General features: G+C 36.6%; 1 protein-coding gene across 4 annotated transcripts in view; it reads left to right on the top strand.

Annotated features, from left to right (window-relative positions):
- The window catches only part of FUT9 (fucosyltransferase 9), a 216,673-nt gene that overhangs the window by 112,232 nt on the left and 79,606 nt on the right, over positions 1-24,835 (top strand). Inside the window, exon 4 of one of the 4 annotated variants that reach the window (XR_011388612.1) lies at positions 537-18,933. The exons of the other annotated variants lie outside the window; for them this stretch is intronic. The gene's annotated coding sequence lies outside the window, so the exon portion shown is untranslated. Of the gene's footprint in view, positions 1-536; positions 18,934-24,835 lie in introns of those variants that run through there. 4 annotated transcript variants of the gene reach the window in all.

The raw sequence follows: 24,835 nt of genomic DNA, 5'->3' as shown, positions 1-24,835 counted from the left end.
AAATTTCGATTATTTTCATTCTATATTAATTACCTTTAAAACAAATTCTTGTTTTTGGCTAGATAACACCTATATCACCAAATCACTCATATGCATGCATATATTCTTTAATAAGCTAAAAACAGAGAAGAAAATATTTGCACAGATATGAACTACTTGTGTTCACATTACTACATAATAGAAAAGGAGGAGAAAGGCTAAGATACTATGCTTTGTTTCTGAATTAAGAAGTACTAAGCAGTAAGTACTCATGACAATGAGCCCAATCTTTTTTCCTCAGAAGAAAGTAAGTCCTTCTGTAATCAGAAGTATCACTATAATTTATGAAATTCAGGGCAGTATCACTCTGTTCCTAAATCAGAATACATGAGACACATGAAATTTGTATTATACTTTAAATATAAACTTTTAAAATAAATAATATTTAATTAAAAAAAGAAATTCAGAGCATCAGGAGATACTGTTCCTTAACAACACTTAAAGCCAGACTTAGAATCTCCATATCATGTCCATTCCCCTATGCCTTTCCTTGGCAGAGCTCCTGTCGGAGGATAGAAAAGTTATCACCTTTGGCTTGGAATATAGTGAGCCCTGGTTGAAATATTTGTCCTGGTTCATCATTATGCAATTCATACAAGTATTGAAATATTGTACAGTATCTCATAGGTAGGTACAATTTCATGTCTGTTTAAAGATTTTTAAATAATAAAGTAAAATGGGAGTTTTAAAAACTCTGGCAAAGCCAAATGTTGGTCAGCATAAAGAGCAAAAAACACCCTCTTCCTTTGCAAATGGAAATTCAAAATGGCTTAGCCACTTTGGAAAAGTTTGCAAAATTCTTCTAACATCAAATACATGTTCTTCTAGACTCCCAAGGGGGTTACAACTCAGTAAACCTACTGTAACTTGGAAGTATTGTCAGAAATTACTGATGCCATACACAAGAGTGTCAATTTGTTAAGTCAACAACAGGAGTCACTGTGCACTTACTCCTCATGTAGGATCTTTGTCCTTAGTGTGCTGTACATTGAGATTTAATGCTATAACTAGTACTCAAACAGTATTTTTCACTTTATGTTTCTGTGTGGGAGCAAACTGTTGAAATCTTTACTTAATGTATGCTAAACTGATCTTCTGTATATAAAGAGAATCAAAAATGAATCTTGATGTGAATGGAAGGGGAGAGGGAGTGGGAAAGGGGAGGGTTGCGGGTGGGAGGGATGTTATGGGGGGGGAAGCCATTGTAATCCATAAGCTGTACCTTGGAAATTTATATTCATTAAATAAAAGGAAAGAAAGAAAGAAAGAAAGAAAGAAAGAAAGAAAGAAAGAAAGAAAGAAAGAAAGAAAGAAAGAAAGAAAGAAAGAAAGAAAGAAAGAAAGAAAGAAAGAAAGAAAGAAAGAAAGAAAGAAAGAAAGAAAGAAAGAAAGAAAGAAAGAAAGAAAGAAAGAAAGAAAGAAAGAAAGAAAGAAAGAAAGAAAGAAAGAAAGAAAGAAAGAAAGAAAGAAAGAAAGAGGGAGGAAGGAAGGAAGGAAGGAAGGAAGGAAGGAAGGAAGGAAGGAAGGAAGGAAGGAAGGAAGGAAGGAAGGGAAAGGAAGACTAAAATGACTTTAGTGAGTAAACTTGGGAAAATTGATTGACGTCTCCAGTTAAATTAACATCATTATATTATTTTTCTTAGTTTTGACAAATGCATCATAGTAGTGTTAACCAAAGGAGAAGTTGGATAAATTTGCTATTTGGAAGATTCTTCTCATATATAGTCTAATTCTTTCTACTATACTATAAGTACATTTTGCCATTTTTTGTGTATTTACTCAAATCCTTAAACATTTCTTCTGTTTATTTGCCATAAGAAGTATTCTTGGGGTAAGTTGCTTGGCAAAGCACTTAAGCCAGCCAGTTGGGATGCCTGTATCCCATATATTTGTACCTCAGTGTGAGACTTGGTTCCTCTCTTGATTCAACTTTCTGCTAATGTGTATCATGGGAGGCAGCAGATGATGAGTTCCTGCCAGCCATGTACGATACTTAGATCGAGTTCCTGGCTGCTAGCTTCAGCCTAGCCCAGTACCAGCCTTTATAGGCATTTGGGGGAGTAAATCAACACATTGAAGTTCTGTCTACCTTTAAAATAAATTAATTAATTAATTTAATTAAATTTCAGAATGTCTTTTAATGACAAAATTTAATGATTACAAAAGTACCTCACACAAATTTTCATTTTTAACAATGCATTTTTATAAACTACTTAAAAATTATTGATTAATTTTATTCCCTATATAGCCATTTGTACCCTGATCCTTTGGCAATTCTGTCTTAGTGCTCATATAGGCACAGCCACTTGAAAATCATTATGATTGACCTTATGCATTACATAAATGGCATATTTTAATATAATATAATTCAATAAGCTTTCCAAAATAAATGCAATACCTTTATAGAATTAAGATGAGAATTTGTCTACCTCATCAAACATGACTGATAGTATTATATCACAGGACTAAAAGTTTCTTAAAATTTTAAAGAGTTTAAAGGTTTCTGTTTATACATTTAAGCCTTACAATGGACATTTAAGTTAGAAAATTTAAGTAGCATTATTTATCTTTATACAGAAGAAAAGTCTGCAAGAATTAACTGATATACTCACACTTAGTGACTTGTATAGGGTGGCACAGCTACATAGACTAAGCCTGAATAAATTCTTAATTTCTGGACTTTGCACCATGTTATGAAGACCATGTTATATGGAAATATTCTTGTTTGATTATACTATTTTTTTAAAGATTTATTTATTTATTTGAAAGTCAGAGTTACACAGAGAGAGGAGAGGCTGAGAGAGAGAGAGAGAGAAAGAGAGAGAGATAGAGGTCTACCATCCACTGGTTCACTCCCCAACTGGCTGCAATGACCAGAGCTATGTCAATCCGAAGCCGGGAGCCAGGAGCATCTTCCAGGTCTCCCATGCGGGTTCAGGGATCCAAAGACTTGGACTATCTTGTACTGCTTTCCCAGGCCATAGCAGCGAACTGGATCAGAAATGGAGCACCTGGGTCTAGAACAGGTGCCCATATGGGATGCTGGCGCTTCAGGCCAGGGCTTTAACCTGCTGCACTACACGCTGGCTCCTATACTATTTTTTTCTTAGTTTCCAAAGATAATCAAGCTCTTTTTGTTCATTTAAATTAAATTCTAAGGGCAGGTGTTTAGCCTAGCAATAAAATGCCTATGCTGGAGTACTTGGGTTTGATTCCAGCTCCAGCTCCTGATTCCAGTTTTACGCTAACATAGATCCTGAGAGGCAGCTGTGATGGCTCCAGTAATTGAGTTGCTACCACCCACAGGCGAGACTGGACTGAGTGTCCCAGCTCCTGCCATTGGATTCCAGCTGTTGCAGGCGTTTGAATTAGTTAGGAGATGGGATCTCTCTCTCTCTCTCTCTCTCTCTCTCTCTCTCTTTCTCCATATGTTTATTATGTCTCTTTGCTTCTGAAATTTGAGATACTATAAATGAAATTCTAACAATGTTTATGTCAAGAGAAATATTTTTCACAATTAAAATCAAAATTCTCTCATGAAATAGATATTTTCCATTGAATTTCAAAGTCCCATCTAGGCTATTAGATTGACAGTTATTGTGGCTAATTTATATGCATTGTATTAAACATAAGTCAGCTTGCACTCTAAGAAAACCCAATACTAAATATCAGAACCAAAAATATCACAAAATAATAAAGACAGAGGTTGATTTTTAATTACAAAATAATCATTTGGCTCACAAAAAAGAATTTTCCATGTCTTTTCTTAGATAAGAGTCTTCCACGTGACTTTTTCCTAGGTTTATTAATAGGATTTCAGAATAAATAGATTCATTGTGTAAGTAAGAGCACACCTGATCTTGTTCTTTATGCCTGTGTTGCTATGCCTGTCTGGTGCTCTTTCTTTAAGTATGGATGATCTCATCTTTAAAATGGAAAAAAAAAATTATGGCACACTATCACCTATCAATAAATCAGGTTTCTCCCTATTGCTTTCCAATCACAATACTGACTTCTAAGGGAGCTTATTTTATTAGGCAATTTGAAAATACTTTATTAGGCTATTTGAAAAGCTTCTTGAATATGAGAGGATTATAAACAATGAATGAAGATGCACCAATAGAAAAAGGTGTTGTATATCTTCAAATAATTGTATAGTAGGCACAGGATGCAAGTGTAAAATCAATCTGACCCAACTTAAATTTAAATATCATTTGGTATCTGCTATAATTTAAAAATATGTTTTGAAAATAATACCTCCCAAAGCAACCTCTCTGCCATATATGAGTTTGAAGGCTTTCATGTATTTTTTTTTAATTTCTTCTGCTGCTGTAAAAAGCTATTTCATCTTTTGTTTGTTGGCTTTGGCTTTGTTTAAGTAGTTATTCAGAAGAGTTCCTTTTCATTAGATCCCTTTTGTACTAAGCCTTTCTATGGTACTGTCCTTTCTAAACAAGATACCATTGAGCACATTTTTAGTTAAGGAACTAGATGGGGCCAGTGTTGTGGCACAGTGTATTTAGCTGCTGCTTGCAACACCAACATCCCTTATGGGCACCAGCTTGTGTCCTGGCTGCTCCATTTCTCATCTAGATCCTTGCTAACATGCCTGGGAAAGCAGCAGAAAATGACCCAAGTACTTGGGACCCTGCCATCCACATGGGAGACCCAGATGGAGTTCTTGGCTCCTGGCTTTGGCCTGGCCCAGACCTGGCATATTCAGCCGCTTATGGAGTGAATCAGTGGCTGGAAAATTGTGTGTGTGTGTGTGTGTGTGTGAGTGTGTGTTTTTCTCCCTCTCTCTCTGTAACTCTGCCTTTCAAATAAATAAAAATAAATATATTAAAAAAAGAAATTAGACTTAATGGGTTAGATTATCTGAGAGTCATTGGGATAGTCTAGGAGGCACTGCAACTTTGAGAAGCTCCAGACCCGCAGTGTTTGTGATGACCATTTTTTACACAGCAGAAATTATTCTTGGTGTCTGAAATTACTCCTTCCCCAAGGAGAAGCAGGTGGATTATAGATGGACAGATGGATGCACAAGTCAATAGAAGAGGGTAAAGAATTGAAAAATAACTTATTCATGTATTATACCTCCAGTTGCCTTCCATACTTCAGGCAAAGTTTTATGAGATGGAAAATATATTTAAAGGAGTTGAGGAATATAAGTGGTACATTGGTATTTAATTGTATGCCTGCTGTGAAATAATACCTATCCAACTAAAACTTCAGAAATATTTCTTATCCATACATATACCTGTGTGCAAGTTTTAGACTAAATTAAAAAGATTGATTTTCACATCCAAGTTAAAGCAATCAGGAGGAAGGAATCATTTAGGGTAGAAAAGACATAAGTGGAGTTTGGAAATCTTCAGTGTAGAATTTCAAGTCCCTAAATAGTCAGGTTTTAGTAAGATCCTTGGAAATCCCAGATATCATGTGGGACATTGGACTTTCCATTGAATATAAGATGTTTGGCAAATATGCTTAAGTGCAGAGACCACTATTTACATCCAGATCACTTTGGTTATTACACAAACATTAAAGTAATATTTTAAAACTCAATAAAAGTTTCTTTCACTTAGAATCCAACCATCCTAGAAATTGAGTTATTGTCCCATGTTTTCACTTTATTTCTAACTCATGTACACATAATTTTTCATGTACAATTACAAAATTATAATTTTGTATTTTGATTTTGTATGTAATGCTACCATAAACATTTTCTTGCATTCATTATTTCATAGGTGTCCATGTAATGACTTTGCTTAACTCTTATAAGTAAGTATTTGGGTGCTCTTGGATTTTCAAGTATATAAATAACACATGAATTTAAATATTTATTGAAATTTTGTGCTTATTTTAGATCAGCTTTTTGCAGCAGAAAGAGAGCTCTGAATCTTTTTTATGGCTTAAGCGTCAGTCACTAGAGACTCAGAGTTTACTAATTGTGTGGTCATAGAAAAGATCCCAAACTTTCTAAGTCTTGCTCTTATTAAAAAAGAAGTCTAAACATGAGTAGGTCTTATATTATAGAATTGTGTGTATTAAATGCAAAACAACATACCATAATTGTTCAGAATGTCTATTTTGGGCATATTTCTAGAAATTAGTTTTCTATATATGTATTTATTTAGTTGAAAGGCAGAGTAAAAGAGAGAGGGAGAGACAGAGAAGCTTAAATCTTCCATCTGCTGGTTCACTCCTCAAATGGTGGCAGTTGGGTGGGCTCATTCAGGTGGCAGGGGCCCAAGCGCTTAGGCCATCTTCTACTACTTTTCCATGCATATTAGCGGGGAGCTGGGTTGGAAGGGAAGCAGCTGGCATTTGAACCTGTGCTCATATGGGATGCTGGCATCATAGGCAATGGTTTAAATTAAATTATTGAGGGAAAGGACTGTTGCACAAACTGTTAACTGTCAGAGTATTCTGTCACAAAGATGAGCCAGCCCTCAAATCTTAATAAAAAACACCACAAAGCTAAATGTATTGCTTACTAAAGGTACAAGCTCTCAGAAAAGAGAAGACTGCTGGTAACACAATGCAGGGTTGGAAGAAAAGTAGAATTCAGTGACTGGCAAACTTCCAGACTAATAAATCTCTTGATGTCATTTATAGAAAACAGGGTTTCTCAGGTAAGTAAGCCATTGATTAATTGCCACTGTGAAGTGTGTCCTCAAGAATCTTTTTCTGATCCAATGACTTTCAGAAGTTAGGGTTGTTACTAATTGATTGACCTACAAATATGTGTTCACTGGGGACATTGTCAATGATTCCTCAAATTTACATAAAATCAGTTTTGGTGGTTTCTAGAACTGTCATTGGGTAAGCAGTTTTAAAATCACTTCAGGTGACTATTTGCTACCCTAGCTACAGAAAAATCTCCTAAAGGGTGGAAGCATTTTATTCTCAAGCTAAATTTGCAACAAACTTGTGAGAAAAGAAATTGTCATAGGAAAATGATGGAGAGTGTCAAGAAGGGATCAGCATGAGGGATGCCAGGAAATCACTGGAAGTTTGCTACTAATGCAATATTTTTTGATTGAGAAATCTTCATTAGTATCAAACATTGAAGTAAATTTGTAAAGTTAATATTCATTGAAGTGTAAAGACTAAAATGGAAGCCTAAGTATATTTTATGCAAGTTAGCAAAGTTGTAGAAAAGTATCTTATATTTCGTTATCAAAATACTACGAAGGTTACATTTTCATGGGATCATAAATCTTATCTTTTTATTCAGCTTTTTAGTTCATAGGGTTGCTTTTCTCTAAGTTTATTTAGAGTATTTGATGACTTTACTTGTGAGTCTGGTTTTTTTTGGCATCATCTCTCCCCACTCTCCTCCCCACCCATTAATACAAAATTTGCTCTTAATTGTTGGTATTCTATTCAACAGTGGCTTCCAATCTCCTCCTAGTCGGTTTTTCCTTCCAGTTCCAAAACCCTTTCTGGCTATTGGCCTCATGAATTTGGCTCTCCACCAAAGTCAAGAATTTTAAGCACCTTCTCTTTTTTCTTTAATACCATTCAGTTTCTGAAATATTGGCTCTGTCATCCTTCTAGCATACAAAAAAAAATTAACTCTCCTCCTCTCTTATGTTGGCTAAACCTTCCAAAATAATGTTTCTTTTCTTGTTTTCATTTTTGAGAACAGTAAGATAGGTTAAGTTAAGTCTTAGCAGATGATGTCTGTGTCTCCCATTCCGTCATTCTTCTACAACCCATTTTAGCACCATCGATAGATGACTCATCAGCCTGTAAGAAAAGAGTTTGTATTCTAGAATCAATCATAATATAAACTGTGACTCACATTTCTTCCATTTAGTGGCTGATGTAATCTTATACGAGTAATTCAAGCTCTGTGAGTCTCATCTTCTTTATCAGTCACATGAGTTTTCTAGTGTAACAGATGTAATGAAATAAGGTATAGAAAACACATAACAATGGAGCAGACCTGTGGTGATGTGTTTAAGACACCACTCGGGAGGCCTGTGTGCCATGTAGGATTGCCTGTGTTCAAATCCCAGTTCTACTCTCTAGTCCAGCTTCCTGCTAATGTTCTCCCTGTGAGGCAGCAGATGATGGCTCAATGGTTGGATCTCTTTCACCCACCTGGGAGACTGGATTGAGTTCAAGGTTATTAACTTTAGCCTGGCCCCAGCTCTAGTTGTTGTGGGCTTTTGAGTTGTGAATCAATAAATAGAAGATATTGCACTCCCTCACTCTCTCTCTCTGTCTTTCATAAAATTAAAATAAATATTTACAAAATTTATAAAAAGAAAGCCCATAGCATTATTTCTACCCAGCGGGAACTACCTAAATGATAAATTGTATTTGTGTTTCTGTGGTATGATATCTTACAACATAGTTTTCTTCAGAATTGCATAATCAAAAGACAAAGGAGACTTCAAGTCAAAATCTCAATGTTTTTGCCTGTCAGCTTATTGGGATGCCAATTCATTTAATTTTGCACATTTAGGGGTAGTAATAATAGCTTCTCTATATTAATCTCATTATGAGAAGGACACACGGAAATATAATGATTACAAAATCACTTAATTATAATAACAATAACTGTTAGAATTTTTAAATTTAATATCATCTATATACAAGTCACTATCCTGGAGCTCAATCTGTGTGATTTCAGTCTATAACTACCTGCCAGGGAGCTAATATTATTGCTAATATTTTTGTGAAATATTATGTGCTAATATGTTGTTCAGGAAAGTAAAACAATTGGGCCATGTCTCTTAGTGGGTGGAAGTGGAAATGAAGTCATCTGATCATCATCCCCTGACACTCCCAAAGTCTTGGGCAAATGCTCATGGTCACAATTACATTCAGTAAGTTTCCTCTCACTAAAACCTATCTTCAGCCATTACTAGAACCATGTTCTATCAATTCCAAGCATCTATAAACATTTTTTTAAACTTATTGAGAGGCAAAGAAACAAAGTCCAGAACTTCCATCAGCTGATTCATTCCCCAAATAAATGCAACAGCTAGAGCTGGACAAGTTTGGAGCTACGAGCCAGGAATACAATCCATGTCTCCCATGTGGATAAAAACCAATTATTCGGGCCGGCGCCGTGGCTCACTAGGCTAATCCTCCGCCTTGCGGCGCCGGCACACCGGGTTCTAGTCCCGGTCGGGGCGCCAGATTCTGTCCCGGTTGCCCCTCTTCCAGGCCAGCTCTCTGCTGTGGCCAGCGCGCCGGCTGCAGCGGCCATTGGAAGGTGAACCAACGGCAAAAGGAAGACCTTTCTCTCTGTCTCTCTCTCTCACTGTCCACTCTGCCTGTCAAAAAAATAAAATAAAATAAAATAAAAATAAAAAAAGAAAACAGTTATTTGAGCCATCACCATTGCCCTCCAGAATGACACTGATAGAAGCCTGGTGTCAGGAGCCAGAGACAGAGCTGGGCATAGAACCTAAGCACTCTAATGTGGTATATGAGTGTTGTAAACACTAGGCCAAATACACACTGCCTCCCAGCTCCATTTTGCAAGCTTGTCCTCCTAAAGCCATTATAGAGTTAGATCCTGCTTTATTTTCTTGAAGTTACAGCTGTTTTGTTGGCTATATGATTAACTTATATTTTTGTAATTTCAGTGTCAGATTCTCAATTTTATGACACACACACACACACACACACACACACAGGATTTAAGCATTCAGCCGTGTACAGGTTGATCCTAGCTCCTGTTTTCCTTCCCATTCTTTGCTACTCTAAAGTTTTGAAACTTTAACAGTGTTCACTCAACCAAGATAAAAAAAATTCCTATTTATTCCACCTTCATACTTTTCTGGAGATACAGGATGTAGTGCAAATCATCAATTACATGCAATAAACATTTAGGCTTCAGTTCATTTCAAAGCAAAGGGTTCTCTGTCTCTGCTCTCCATTAGGATGCTGAGTGGCTCTATATATACTTGGGTTTGTAAATTCAGACTGTACTTTAATTAATGGCATTTTGCACTATAAACATACTTAATTCACCTAAATAAATTCCATAGAAGTAGAGGCAATACCATTGCCACATTAACTTTTCTGTAGGGATTAGAGTATGACCAGGCAGTGAATGAGAAATATGAATTGATGATTAGAATGGAAATGAACAACAACCTGTAATAACAGGTTGAGTAGAGAATTTAAAACTAGGGGTCAAGGTGTACTAACCACAATAATAATTCATAGCAAACAAATTTTATGAAAAACTTTGGATTATTATTTGGCCATAGGACTAAAATTTTCTTGCACTAGACTTTTTCCTTGAGTAATTGTGAAGTCAAATTAAAGCCAGTACCTTTAAAAATTAAGAGACTCACTATGTAATTATCAAAAACTTCAGGATTACAACACTTACTTAAACAAAATATTTTAATTGAAAAATCCAGAGATACTTGCAAAAAATAAACTTCAGTTTTTATGTTGTAATATATAAAGAATGTCTAAAAATATTTACAAAGAAAAAAGCCAATATAAATTTCTCAGGGTAAATAAAATGATCTGAAAATAAGGAAACAATACTTGATCTTATTATTTACTAAATAGACAAATGCCTTTTTTGTCTTTGTGACATTGTAAATGGTTTATAATAACCATTGTTATCAAGGTTGACGGAAAGTTGACTCTGGGTGCAGTCTTCTGGATACCATCATGGTAATATTCATAAAAATCTAAAGAATTTGACCCAGTGGTTCATCTCAGAGTAATTTGTTCATCAGAAACACATATCTACATCCCACGAGGCCTGAACAAGAATACTGCAAATCTAGAATGACAATTTTTAAAGCAATCAAAATGTCAATCAATAGAGCAAGAGTGAAATGCAAAGGTAATTTTAAAAGTTTTGACCCAAGTTGAGTTTCAGGCTCCTGTTTTCAACCTGTCCCAATCCTGGCAGTTGTAGGTATTTAGGGAAAATGCATTTTCTGGGACTGAGTTCGTGGCTCATTAGGTTGAGCTGCTTCCTACAATGCTGGCATCCTATATGGCACTGATTTCAGTCTAGCCTACTTCACTTCTGATCGAGTTCCCAGCTAATACACCTGTAAAAGATGGCCCAAGTGCTTGGGCCCCTGCACTCATGTGGAAGACCCTGATGGAGTCCTAGGCTCTTGGCTTCAAATTGGCCCACCTCTGACCATTTGTGGAGTGAAACAGCAGATTGAAGATCTGTCTTTCTATCTCACCCTCTTTCATTGTCATTCTATCTTTCAGATAAATACATATTTTAAAAAACAACAACAAAATGCATGTTATGAAAAAATATGGAGGAATTGCAAACATTTTTGCACCAGAAAAGTTATCTTTTTTGTTTTTATTTTTAACTGATGTATAAAATTGAGATATGTTCATAGGCTACCATGTGATGTTTCAAAGCTAGTATATATGGTTCATTGTGTAAATCTACATTTATTATTTCTTTATGGTGGAAGCACTCAAAATTCTTTCTTCTAGCTTTCTTTAGAAAAACATACAGAGCAGACTTCTTTCAATTCCTCTTTTCCATGAAGGTTTTACAGGATTCTGGTGTAATGGTCTATTATTATCAAGCATTACTAAAGAACACTTAAAATGATTTGGTGACTATATGAAGACATATTAAAGTATAAAAGTCAGGGTGGATATGTGGCACAGTGTTTAAGCTGCTTGGGATGTCCACATTCCATACTGGAGCATGTGAGTTTGAGTCCTGGCTCTGGTCTCCATTCCAACTTTCTGCTGGTGTACACCCTGGGAGGTGGCCTGTAATGGCTCGAGGACTTTGGACCCTCCCGCCCACATAGAAGACCCAGATTGAGTCCTTGTCCCTGGCTTCAGACCGCTTAGTGTTGGCTGCAGCAGGCATTTGGCAAGTGAAACAGAGGGTGGGAGATCTCTTTCTCTTTCTTTACATAAATAAACAAAAATTTTATAAAAAAAAAAACAAAGTAAAACTATTCCATATAAAAAGTAAATTAGAATAAAATAATGGGCGAGTCAATTATTAGGAAAAGCATGTATATACAAACATATCTGAATATTTATAAATGAGTGTAAATTTATTGAAAAACTTCCTCATGAGTGGGGTATGGATTGAAAGAGTAGAAGAATTAAATGAGCTATATTTTTACTCCATAATCTAATTTTAATAATATATTCATATATGATTTGTACACTTGCTATAAGTGAGGAATATATAAAAGAGTAAAACAAGTATAGTAAATGAATTCTGTGCAAAAGGACTTATTGGCGATTTATCAGTTAATATGTATCCTTAAGGGTTGGCATTTCTGACCATTTCTCTTTTATATAATTAAGCCTTTATTTAAAAAATACTTTCTCTGTACTTGTAAGCTTACCTTTGGCTGGAATCAAGTATTTTATGTCAGTTAGACATCAATGAAAGGGTTAGGATAGGTACTAAAAATCTCAGCATGAGCTTCGGAAGTCCAATTTTTTATTTCCTTTTTATTTGACAAAAGATGAAATTAAATTTGTCTGCAATGGGAGGCATTCTTCATATAAATATGCATATATATATATTGTAAATATTATAGAAAACAGCCTGTCTCTATGTGGTTACAAGCTCTTTTATTTAAAAATATGAAAGACTGAGGAAACCTGATGTGATGCTAATGTGTCATTAATTACATTATTAACCACTTTTTATTATTCCCTTTGTGCCATTCACATTGTATTTCTCAATAACATAATAATTTTTGTCTCCAGGGATTGTTTGAAAAGTCAAATAAGATCCCTTCCTTTTGTGAAAATACTTCTCAAAAAGGCAGAGACAGACCTCCTGGTTTTTGGACACTAAAGAAATTCTGTAGATTAACTTTAATTAATGAGCCTAAGTGAAATTTTCAGAAAATGTAATTGTTGCTACAGTTATAAATACTCAATCTGCCTATACATATTCCCCTTTAAAGCATATAAAAGTAATATTTTCCCTAAAGAGTAATACGTTACAAATTTTTGTTCTACACAATTTTAACTGAACTATATATGTATGTTATCAAATTACTGTGAGACCAGAAATGATGCTCATTATCCTTCTGATTCATTCTGAAATTGTCTCTCATAAAATCATGGTCAGCCTTGGAAATTTGCCCTTTTTCTCATTGTGACAAAGCATCCTTGTGCCTGCCACTCTGTGATCATTTCTGCATTTATTATCTCAGAAATCCTTCAAAAATGAACTGTTTTCCCCGATGCTTTTTGTAGAATCAAGATAGAATGGTGGTTACCTTGCTTGTAAAACCAGGATAATAATAGTACCAGCCTCACTAGGTTTGAAAATTACATGAGAACGTGCATATTAGTGCAAGTCTTAGCACCCAGATTATATGGATCCCTTAGCAAATAAGAGCTGTTAGCATTTGTTTTCTTCCATGAATACACTTCCATGAGTGCCTATTCCTATTCCTATTTTGCTTTTTGTCCAACTTAAATTTTATGCCAACTACCTGCTTGAAGAAAAGTGGGAAAGCTATGAACAAAATAAACCATGAATGACCATTTCTAAAAAAATAAGCATTATATAAACAACACTTGGAAGGATGGGTTGATTTTTCTCATTTGCAGATTCTTATTTTCTTTCCTTAACTTTCCATATCTATATTTTAACTGACTTCTAGTGCTAATCAATAAAGTTGTGCAGACTGAAAATTATAGTGATGTCACATTCCCCCAAACACAAACACACACACACACACATACATGCAAATAAACACATCTTTGTTTCAAGTAATTATGAACTTGAATTATTATCATAATTATCCAAACAAAAGAAGGAATTCAGGCATTTGATTCAAATTTCTGTCTCTGAATAAAAAGTTCTAGGAAGACAATTTATTCTCATTCCACTGTTTCCAGACCCTCAGAAACGATTATGTGGTTGCTTAGTAACCTCAGACGCTTTAGGGAATCCCAGCTTCCACACAAGCATTCTCACACTCCCCTGGGAATCACTCTCAAAAATGCCCCCAGAGAAATCGAGATTGAAAAATGTTTCCTACTACTTTGCAGTATGCAGGAGGCCAAAAGAAGACATCTTTCTCTTCCAACCTAATGTACAGGAAATATCTTGCAAGTAACCCATTTCTCCAAGTATCTGAAAAAGAAGAAGAGAAGGGAAAGTGATCCAAAATTCACTAAATTGCCAAAAATTTGCCCGTCTATTACAACAAATATGTTTACTATCACTAAGATCCTAAAAAAGGATTATTATAATAATCAATTTCTTTTTCTTTCTTTCTTTTTTTTTTTTTTTTTTGATAGGCAGAGTGGATAGTGAGAGAAAGAGACAGAGAGAAAGGTCTTCCTTTGCCATTGGTTCACCTCCAATGGCCGCCACAGCTGGCGCGCTGCAGATGGCGCACCGCGCTGCTCCAATGGCAGGAGCCAGGTACTTATCCTGGTCTCCCATGGGGTGCAGGGCCCAAGCACTTGGGCCATCCTCCACTGCACTCCTGGGACACAGCAGAGAGCTGGCCTGGAAGAGGGGCAACCGGGACAGAATCTGGCGCCCCGACCGGACTAGAACCCTGTGTGCCGGCACCGCAAGGCGGAGGATTAGCCCAGTGAGCCACGGCGCCGGCCAATAATCAATTTCTAATATGAACAAACCTCACGGAGGTTTGCAACACTAAATGAAGCACAAATGATGCCATTTGTTAGCTGTATTTCCCTCATTTATCCCTATAAATTTCCCGTGTTTCCCATAATACATTGTGCACAACATTTATATCTTTTGAAACAAACATGAAATTCTCCTGGTTTTTGTTTTATTTGTTAAATATTTTTCTATGAATTCTAACAGTTAAAATAGGATACATATCCTTCACTGTTCATGATTTTTTTACATTGTTTAAGATTTATTTTGTTCATTTGAAAGTCAGAGTTAGAGAGGGAGAGAGGGAAGGAGGGAAAGATAGAAAGAGAGAAGTCTTGTATCCAGTGGTTCACCCCACAAATCATCATAATGGCCACGGCTGGGCCAGGCCAAAGCTGGGTGCCAGGAGCTTCTTCCAGGTCACCCACAATGGTGCAGGGCCCCAAGCACTTGGGCTGTGCTTTGCTCCTTTCCTAGGTGCATTAGCAGGGAGCTGGATTGGAAGTGAAATAGCTGGGACTCCAACTAGCACCTATCCTGGGATGCCAGAACCTCAGGCAGCGGCTTTACACACCACAACATCATTCTGAGCAAATGAATGAAAAGCAATGCTCCAAGAACTTACATATCCAGTGTTCCTTTTCTAATCAACATTTATAAACTGTTCTTTAAAATGAGCAAAATAGCAGCCTGTGCTGTGACACAACAAGAAGCAAATCCTTGTAATGCCCGCATCCCTGTAGAGTGCTGGATGGAGTCCCAGCTGCACTAATTCTGCTCCAGCTTCCTGGAAAGGAGTTGGCAGTCATTTGGGAAGTAAACCAGCAGATGAAGATCTCTCTCTTTATGTCTCTCCCTCTCTTTTTCTGTGTGCCTTTAAAATGAATAAATAAATAAATAAATCTTCAAAAATAAATAAAATGAGCAAAATGCAAGGTCTTCTGCTCCAAATACACGTGTCTTTCTACCGTTTAAGCCTAACATTTGCAGGTCACAATCTGGTCATAATGTGTAAAAGTGCATTCTTCCCCAGAACCATGGTTTGGCTAATAGAAAAAATTGAATTAGATTGAAGAAAATACATAGTAAAGGAAATATCTTCAATATTTTTTTCTCCACAAAAAAGCTGAACTAGTAGTGCTCACTAGTAATGAAGGGGAATCAGTTGCAGTTTGGAGGCTGGTAACACAAGACTAGACACTCTTATCTAGCTACTTACACTTACTCAACTTATTTTGTTTTGTTAATTCTGCTTTAAATGATTTGACACTTTTTTTTAATAAGGGAAAGTACTTCACAGTGTATCTTGAGTTATAATAATAGAATGTAAAAAGAATAAATCAGTTCCTGTCAGTTTTCTTAAGTACTTTATGAAATATAATTACTCTAAGCAAAAATCTGTAGAATCCTACTCTAAAATTCAATGAATATACACAAAAAGCATATTTTTTTCATTCAAGACACTTTTCTTATTATTAATATTCTTGTGTATTTAAGTAAAGTATAGACTATTTGCATTTGTCTGTGTGTTTGTATGTGTGTGCTACCTAATATAAAACGTAATTCTGACTGTAGTTACTACTCAAAACCTTTAAATGTTATTGCATTATAAAGAGCATGGGAGGTAGATTTGCTAAAATAAGCTCTTCCCATATCCAGAAAGCAATCCTTTGTATTTCCTGAAATAAGTGAAACTAGTTGAAAGTAAAAAAGTGAAGTAAAACCTTAAGAAAGGAAAACAGGGAATCATTGCAAATCTTTGAATGTTCGCTTGGTCACATTTTAAAATAATACAACGATATCTTAAAATTTAGTTAATGAATGTTGAGTTCAGACCGCAGCTGTACAACGTACTGGTTGAGAACCCTGAACAAATTTATGTAGCCAATCAAGGCTGCAAATCCTCACCTAAAAAAAGAATAAAACTATCCCTGCCTCCTCAGGAAGGTATCAAAATAAAGGTGTGTACTCCAAACATGGGACTTAATGCCTTATATGTAATGCATTTTCAGTGCTATTAACTCTTGGCTCAACAACTTTACTGGGGAAATTACAAAGTACTAATTTGTAGACTTATTTGGAAAATAATTTGGGGGTCCCCCAAAGGCTTGTGTGCTGAAGTCTTCAGAGTCTTGTGCTGATGGAATAAGTATGGAAGTTAATCACATTATAGTGTCTGAAGGTGGGACCTTGGAAAGTGACTAGATTGGATTACAATGCTGGGAAGGGGCCTCCATGATTGAAGCAGTATGGCTATATAAAGAGAGCAAGACAAGTGGGTGGCTATGGCTCACTTGGCTAATCCTCCGCCTGCGGCGCCAGCACCCCAGGTTCTAGTCCCGGTCAGGGTGCCAGATTCTGTCCCAGTTGCTCTTCTTCCAGTCTAGCTCTCTGCTGTGGCCCAGGAGTGCAGTGGAGGATGGCCCAGGTGCTTGGGCCCTGCACCCGCATGGGAGACCAGGAGGAAGCACCTGGCTCGTAGCGGCCATTTATGGGGTGAACCAATGGAAAAGGAAGACCTTTCTCTCTGTCTCTCTCTCTCACTGTCTGACTCTGTCTGTCAAAAAAAAAAAAAAAAAAAAAAAAAAGTAACAGTGTGAACCCTGTGTCTCTGCTTCCTTACTTGACGTGTGATCCTCAGTATGCATTCTGCCATCCACTGCCCTCATCAGACAGGAGACTCACAGAGCCTCCTGATCTTGAGCTATGAACCTCCAACACTGCAAGCCAAAATAAACCTTCCTCCTGCCTCTCGAGTATATTAGTTGTAGTAACAAAAACTGGCCAAGACAAACATGACCTAAAATTGAGTTTTGAGGGTCTAGTTTTATAGATAGATATGGTTTAAACTTTTTTAAAATTACCTGCAAAATCAGTAATCTATCAGGTAAATTTAAATTATATCTTTCAATCTTCAAAGCAATTGTATTTATTTGTAAGGTACTTTTCTTTTCTGACAATTGGATAGGTATGGTTTCAATTTGCTTAGTTTTTTTACTGTAGAATATTAATAGTAAGAGTAAATACCTTTAAAAATCATTTCATGGGCCAGAGCTGTGGTGTAGTAGGCTAAGCATTCTCCTGTGGTGCCAGTGTCCTATATGGGCAGCAGTTCTAGTCCCTATTGCTCCAGTTCCAATCCAGCTCCCCGTTAATAGCCTGAGAAAGCAGTGGAAGATGGCCCAAGTGCTTGGGCTCCTGTACCCATGCAGGAGACCTGGAAGAAGATTCTGGATCCTGGCTTCAGATCGGCTCAGCTCTGGCCATTTTGGCCATTTGGGGAATGAAGCAGTGGATGGAAGACCTCTCTCTGTCTCTCCCTCTCTCTGTGTTTAACTCTGCCTATCAAATAAATAAATAAATCTTAAAAAATTATTTCAGAGGGGATTGTTTAATTACTTCCTTTTTCTGTTCCCAAGGAGAGAGGCACTCAAATGGTATGTTGGAAAAGATCATCAATCACCTGAGTTTTGGAGTGAGTTAAAAGAAAATAGACAGAAATTGTGAAAAATTAGAAATTGGGAAATTACTGATAAAGAAAAATTCACTTTTAAAATAAAATATTTTCTTCTTTTTAAAAGGTTTATTTATTTATTTGAAAGGTGGAGTTACAGAGAGGTAGAGGCAGAGAGAGAGAGGGAATCTTCTATCCACTGGTTCACTCCCCAATAGCCGCAAAGGCTACAGCTGGGCAACTCTGAAGGCAGGACCTAGGAGCTTCTTCCAAGTCTCCCACCGGGTGCAGGTGCCCAAGGACTTGGATCATCTTCTGCTGCTTTCCCACACACATTAGCAGGGAGCTGGATCGGAAGTGGAGCAGCCAGGACTTGAACCAGCATCCATATGGGATGCCAGCACTGTATGCAGCAACTTTACCCACCATGCCACAGCACCGGCCCCAAATAAAACATTTTATGCCTATAAAATTAATACCATGGCCGGCGCCGTGGCTCAATAGGCTAATCCTCCACCTTGCGGCGCCGGCACACCGGGTTCTAGTCCCGGTCGGGGCGCCGGATTCTGTCCCGGTTGCCCCTCTTCCAGGCCAGCTCTCTGCTATGGCCAGGGAGTGCAGTGGAGGATGGCCCAGGTGCTTGGGCCCTGCACCCCATGGGAGACCAGGAAAAAGCACCTGGATCCTGGCTCCTGCCATCGGATCAGCGCGGTGCGCCGGCTGCAGCGGCGGCCATTGGAGGGTGAACCAACGGCAAAAGGAAGACCTTTCTCTCTGTCTCTCTCTCTCACTGTCCACTCTGCCTGTCAAAAAAAAAAAAAAAAAATTAATACCTGTTCATTTCAAAACACAGTTAATACCAAAAAGTATAAAGAACAATGTTAATACATTGCTGTACAGATTTAAGAACATAATGGCACTTCCCACCCTACTTCCCACCCAATCCTGCCTCCCACCCATGCTCTCACCCTCCCTCCTCCTTCCTTCCCTATTCTTTCTTTCAATTTTTACAATGACATACTTTTAGTTTATTTTATAATCATAAACTTAATCCTCCAGTAAGTCAAGAATTCAACTAATAGTAACAAGAAAAAAACACTGTCCCTCAGCAGTAGAGACAAGGGCTCTAACAGTAATCAGATCTAAGAAGTTATTTCTTAACTCCACTGCTCAAATTGCTATAGGTCAGAGACCAACTGGCATGCCATGTCCTCACTCCATTCCCAAGTCCAGCTCCCTTCTGGTGTTTACCCTGAGAGGCAATGGGTGATGGCTCAAGTAATTGGGTCCTTGCTACTCATGTGGGAGATCTAGATTGAGTTCTGGGCTCTGCTTTTGTCCTGGTCCCATCCTGGCCTCTGAGGGTATTTGCAGAGTACAATAGTGAATAGGAGCTTTGCCTGTTCATCTCTCTATCTCCTTTTTTTCTGTCTCACTCTCTCTTTCCCTCTCAAATAAATAAAAATAAATAAATAATAAAAAATTTTAAATATGAAAAATGAAAAACAAAAGGAGAAAAGAAATAACTCTGATATTACTCTTAAACTAAAAGTCATCCTAAACGCATTTCACAAACATGACTTTTAATATCATTTATAAATATAAACTTTTAATATTATGTATGAATCAGACTTGATCTTTACAGCATGTAGACTCCATCCTAAAAATAGAGTAGGGGATGGGAAAATGGAAACCAGAAAGAATTTATAAATCTTTGATATTTACCTTTTCTTACCTTCTGTATTCATAAAGTTGAAATTTAGATTAGTAGTCATTATTGAATAAGCAAATATTTATCAAGAACTTATTAATTTGAGGATATTGTGAGGTGCTGTAATACGTGGAAATCATGAAATAGGACTTCGTTCCTCACAGACTTGAGGAGAATTCTTTATTTTCCCTTCTCTTGTGTAAATTTCTGAACTCCTTCCTTTCACACATGCTTTTGTTTGGGAGGATACAGTGACCTTCAAGTATGCCATGGTAATTGTCAAGCAGACTCTTTGTCAAGGTACCTGGGGTTTTTTGTCAGTGTATTCTCTTAACAAAAAATCAATCCTGGAGTCCTTTTGATTCCTCAACCTCCAATCGATACTTTATCCGTATAAAATATAAAGGGTTTCTAATATTCTCCAATAAAAGGAAAAAGGCCTTTTGGAGGAGTGGCTGGTTCTACAGCGAGAATAGGAAATGCACAAAATGAACCTGATGAGTCCCATTTGCCAGAAAGTAAAGATGTGATCAGAAATGGGACTATTAAGATAAAAGGGAGCCAAATGAAAGATCTCCTAATTTTGAGTAACATAAAATGGAACAATTTGAACAAGACAATAAGTTTAAAAACAAGAAAATTATAAATATTGTGGCATTTCATTATAATCCTGTGTGTTACATGAATACCCAGGAGTGCGTACTTATATGCATAAATAATTCTATAAATAAAAGAGAAAAGACAGATGTCCCATAGAGGAGAATACTTGATGACTTATATACATACCCTGCCCTTAAGGAGAAGGAATATAACTTCTAGCTGCAGTATAAGCTGCGGTGTAGACTGCACATGATGACCCCTCCCTAGAGGTGCAGCATGTAAATGGAGAGAAAAAGAAAAGAAACCTGAAAAATATGGCCTCAGACAAATGGTAAAAGTTAAAATCAACAGTGAAAATAAGGTATGTTGAAGCCATATATCCTAGGTATGATAGGATGACAGTGGCACTTCACTTTTTGGTCTTCTTTCCAAAATCTATGACCTCATGGTAACCAGGAGAATTATATCAAATAATTCAAAAGCACTGACAGTCTACATAACAGCTGACCAGCATTCCTCAGTCATTTCAAGGTCATTAACAAAGTCAGGGTCCCCATTGTGGTGGAGCAGATTAAACTGCCACAGGTAATACTTGCATCCTAATATCGGAGTGTCAATTGAAATCCCAGATTCCTACTTCCTACTAATCCAGCTTCCTACTGATGCTTCTGGGAAAGCATCAGAAGATGGCCCAAGTACTTGGGTCCCTGCTACCCATGTGGGAGACTTGGAAAGAGTCCCTTGTTCCTAGCTTTGACCTGTCCCAGTTCTGGCTCTTAATGGCCATGTGAGGAGTGAACCAATGAATAGAAGATTCCTCCTCTCTCTCTCTCTCTCTCTCTCTCTCTCTCTCCTCTCTCCTCTCTCCTGTCTCCCCTCTCTTTGTCATTCTTTCAAATAAATGATTAAATACTTTACAAAATTAGGAAAATCTGAGAAATTGTCACAGCAAAGAGGAGCCTAAATAGACATAATGGCTAAATGTAATGGGATTGTTAGGATGGGATCCTAGACAGAAGAATGACGTTAGATAACAACTAGAAAAATCTGAATAAACTATAGGGTTTAGTGAACAATAAGGTGTCAATAATGGTTCATTAATTCTGACAAATGAACAACAAGATGCAAGATAGGACAATAAGGGCAACTGGGTTTGGAATGTTAAAAACTCTGTACTCAGGAGTTTTTGTGTAAATCTAAAACTATATTGAAATTAAAATTTTTGTTTAAAAATGGCTCCTGTGGCTACAGAATAAGAAAATCTATAAAGCATACCACTGATGACTAGAAGTAAAACTTGTCTCTGCCTGCTCGTAGCTGGTTGTCTGCTTAAATACTGGATTGTTCTGTTTCTCTGGATATTCTAAATACTTGTCCACATTCTTATTGCCTCTTTTAGTGATAAGCTATTCAAAGGAATGAACATCAGTGCCTTCTTGAGTCAGTCATGCTTGTATTTTTAAAAAGACAGCAATGGTTTTCCAATACAGAACTGGATTTCACTATATTTTTAGGAAAAGTTACTTTGTAGACAAGGATAGAGGAATTTAAAGTATTTAGATGAAGTTTTTTTATACCTTTGTATATATTTACTATTTAGAGATTATTCTTGCCATCCCCTGCCCTTTATTTTTACACATATATATGTGTTTTAAAAGCTTTTAAAATAGAGACTTGATTGGTTCATCAATTTCTTCTTATCTACAGAAGACTTTTACATTTGCTCTTAGCCAAGAGTCGGAGACATCGGAAGACGTTTTAAAAAGATTCATTTATGTGGACCTGGCACTGTGGCACAGTGTGTTGGGCCACATCCTGCAGCACTGGCATCTCATATGGGTGCCAGTTCAAATCCTGGCTGCTCCCCTTCTAACCCAGCTATCCCTTCTAATCCATATTCCCTTCTTTTTTTTTCCTTTGGAAAGTTTTTATTTAATAAAAACAAATTTCATAGGTACAGCTTTAGGAATATAGCAGTTCTTCCCCCCATACTTGCTCTCCAACCCCCCTCCCCATCCCACCTCCTACTTCCTCTCACATCCCATTCTTCATTAAGATTCATTTTTAATTATCTTTATATACAGAAGACCAACTCTATACTAAGTAAAGACTTCAATAGTTTGCACCCACACAAACACACAAAGTATAAAGTACTGTTTGAAGACTAGTTTTACTGTTAATTCTCATAGTACAACACATTAAGGACAGAGGTCCTACATGGGGAGCAAGTGCACAGTGACTCCTGTTGTTGATTTAACAATTGACACTCTTTATTTATGACGTCAGTGATCACCTGAGGCTCTTGTCATGAGCTGCCAAGGCTATGGAAGGCTTTTGAGTCCACAAACTCCATCAGTATTTAGACAGGGCCATAAGCAAAGTAGAAGTCCTCTCCTCCTTTCAGAGAAAAGTACATCCTACTTTGATGGCCCCTTCTTTCCACTGGGATGTCACTCACAGAGATCCTTCATGAAGTTCATTTTTTTGTCACAGTGTCTTGGCCTCCCATGCCTGAAATGCTCTCATGATCTTTTCAGCCAGACCAGGACCTTAAGGGCTGATTCTGAGGTTAGAGTGCTGATTAGGACGTTTGTCATTCGATGAGTCTGCTGTGTGGCCTGCTTCCCATGTTGGATTGTTTTCTCCTTTTTAATTCTATCTATGGTCATTAACAGACACTTGGTCTTATTTATGTGGTTGCTTTGACACTTAATCCCATCTCTATGATCAGTTATACACTTAACATGATCAGTTTAACATGTAACATGGCATTACTACCACCCAGCTTAATGGGATTTGGAGTCCCATGGCAAGTTTTTAACTTTACCCCCAGGGGTAAGTTGGTGGGAATGTGTGCAAAATGTACATCTCCTCTCTCTTTTATTCCCACTCTTATTTTTTACTGTGAATATATATTCCTGATCTATTTTCAACTGTATTTAAACACCTATGAATAATTCTGTATCAAGTAAAGAGTTCAACCAAGGGTATTAAATAGTAAAAAAAAAAAAAAAAAGTAAAAAAATGCAATAATAAACTGTTCCTTGACAGCCAAGACAAGGGCTGTTCCAGTCATTGTTAGATGAAGATTTTTAATGATCTTAGGGAAATTTTGCTTGATTTTTGTCCTTTGCTCTGATTCATTGCTATTTTTCTTTCTCCTGTTACATTATAAAAATAGATATAATTGTCGACCAAAAAAATCATCCAAAGAAATATGTGAAGAAATATTCTTGGATAACAAAACCCAAACATGTCTGTGTTAATTTTTTTCTTCTTAACACTTCAAATTTACTAGGAACATGAAATTTAAAATGACACTTCATGCAAGAAAAAAAGAGAAGGAGAGAGTATGCAAAAAAATTTTAAGACAGATGATAACAAGGTTGAGGACACAACAAACTGTTTAAAATTATATCATTGCATAGTCTGTCAATAATTCAGAAGCTGTGGCAGCAGCAATCAGGACTGATTTGATATTAGTAATAAGACATCCTATCCCTTTACTTCCTCTGTCTTCCTCTAAAATCAGTGGTCACTATAACATACAATTTTAAGTTTCTGTGTTGGAGTTCACTAATATAAAAGGCCTATCATTTTTGCAGCATGCATTATCTCTTTTAAAGTGGAAGTTTCTTTTTCTGAAATAAGCTTAGTTTTCAGGCTTCAGGAAAGACCTCAAACAGAAAGTATCAAAGAATTCAACAACACAAAGGCAGAGATCATTCTTTCAGAGAATGCACCAACCAGTTATTGATTGTCTTCAATGCAATAAGTGCCAATCTCAGTTTAACTTCTATGTTTAAAAAATTTTTGAGTTGCTGAAAGTTAAATTTGCATGTTGGACAAGAAGAATTCTGCCTTAGGAGCCACTTTTATGGCTGAGAATATTTATATCCTACATTATAATGTCCAAATATCTAAAGTATGCCATGCATTACATATCTAAAATCTTCACAGAATGCCATTTAATCCTCTGCATGCTGAAAAATTTGTTTCAAGTCCTCTGTGCATTTTAGAATTAGTCAATAAGTAGAACACATCAACTTTGGGGTTTTCAGAGATTTTATAGGCTATCTAATGTTTTCTTTTTGCCAAGTCTAGAAAAATATGGGTTTGTTTCACTGATTTGATTAAATTTAGAGATACTCTTAAAATTGTCTCAAAGTCATTATGTTGTTACAGGTTATCTATAATGCAATATAGATGCTATCATTTAATGAGAAGAAACTTTTGAAATGTATTTTTATTACCGGTTTTCATACTTTACCAGTTTTAATCTTGATAAAATCTAGAGAAAATATAGGGGTTATTATATTATATGATTTTCTAAATACTAGAATATCACTAATTCCAAGACATTTTTGTTTTCTATTCTATAGAGAGGGAAAAAGTGTCATATGGTCTAATAAGTTTCAGAAGT

This window comes from Oryctolagus cuniculus, chromosome 5 (genome assembly GCF_964237555.1).
Source record: "Oryctolagus cuniculus chromosome 5, mOryCun1.1, whole genome shotgun sequence".
NCBI classification, from domain to species: Eukaryota; Metazoa; Chordata; class Mammalia; order Lagomorpha; family Leporidae; genus Oryctolagus; species Oryctolagus cuniculus.
Note: the sequence above shows the minus strand (reverse complement) of the source record. Positions and strands in the feature narration are given on the sequence as shown.